Here is a 1,740-nt window from a genome sequence, read left to right on the forward strand (position 1 = left end):
TTAGGGGTGTTGGTATAATGTTTTCAAAATTACAAAATTTTATTTATATTGACCTAAAAGTGAGTTACAGTAAAACTAATTTATATTAATAATTTTCAATGCAAAATTCATTTACCGTCAATATGAAATCAGCAGTAATGTAATCAAAACTACAATAGTTATGTTATGTTCCCATTTTCGTGATGCGAATTAAATGATCAATTTTCTTTTTTTCAATATTGAGATTTCTATTGGATGCATGTATCATGAATAGAGTAAACGACTCTATAATTAGCAGGCCCTATGTTATGATACAGATTTGAATCCTAAAAATAAATTCAAAAGGCGTCAAAATATAAGTTGAAAGATTTTTTATTTTGAGACTGCTCTAGTTTTTGCGATATTGTACAAAGAAAAAAAAAACAAAAAAAAACGGTACTCGACAATAAATAAAGTAGGCCTAGTAGTTCTACATCAGTAGGTCGATGCATTTCTGGTTCCATTCTACACTTAGATACGGTACTGATGAGATTACATTGAAAATAGCCCCAGGCTTACGTTACTAAGATTTTCTCTATACGTTCATGCGTGCGTTGGCCGCCGAGAAAACGTTGCGATGCGGGGAAATTTTGTGTGCGCGACTACTAGCTAGACTGAACCGGGAAGCAAGAGAGCAATGCCTAAGCTAGGGCCTAAAAAATGAGATGTTATTACAAGGCCTCAGGCCTAGACTTTACAACAAAATTTGTCTGGGTCATACATGAACTAACTCTGGTACGATTCCAATTAATTTCCAATATTTATAACTCTGTAATTCCTGTAAAAAGGAAGAAATATATCTTTTTATTTTATTTTATTTTATTCTGGTTTATTCACATCGAAAACATATTTCGTGGCAACACAAAGGCTGAATTGAGAAATATTAACAAAATTCGGCATAAAAAACAATTATAAACTAATTAAAACGATTGCACTCAACAACAAATGAAAATATTAAAAAAAAAAATTGGCTAAATTTGAATTACATATCTAAAATATTCGAATGCATAACATCTAAAACAGGTTAACAACATCAATAAAAATTAATAAGGCCTAAATTTGATATTACACTAGAATTAATTAAAATTTTATTTACAAATTATTTAAATCAGATAATACACTAGAATTAAATTAAAAAAAACAAAAAAAAACAAGTCAACAACATCACCAATAAAAATTAATAAGGCACTAAATTGGATATTACACTGGAATTAACATTGTATTTACAATTATTTAAATTAGATAATACACTAAAATTAATTAAAATTTTATTTACAATTATTTAAATCAGATAATAATCACTTCACATTCATTTCAATCGTAACAAAGCACATTTGTAAAAAAGACCGATTAAGGCAATAAAAGGCAACCTCTCACTTATTAACAGTTTACAAATTGATGGGAAGGTTGACTTCTTATATCGTTCTGTACGGCAAAAATATTCATCAATTTTCCCCCATTTCTCAGTGACCTCTTACTTAGTTCACCCCTCCGTTTTCTAATTGCATTTGGCACAATATCATTAAGCGTTTTGGCAAATTTCATAAGAAGTTTTTCTCTTCTCTCATCTAATCGTGTCAAATTTAGGGCTTGTAACGCAGTAGGATATGAAACATAGTTCTGGCCAAGAATTACTTTTAAGGCTCTTTTTTGTATCATCTCTAATTCATATATTTGGTTAGTAGTCTCTTATACACATCTTTTTTGCTTCAGTATATTTAT

The sequence above is a fragment of the Anneissia japonica genome, unplaced genomic scaffold, assembly GCF_011630105.1.
Source record: "Anneissia japonica isolate Jap-2015-1 unplaced genomic scaffold, ASM1163010v1 scaffold987_len1640505_cov201, whole genome shotgun sequence".
In the NCBI taxonomy this organism is placed as follows: Eukaryota; Metazoa; Echinodermata; class Crinoidea; order Comatulida; family Comatulidae; genus Anneissia; species Anneissia japonica.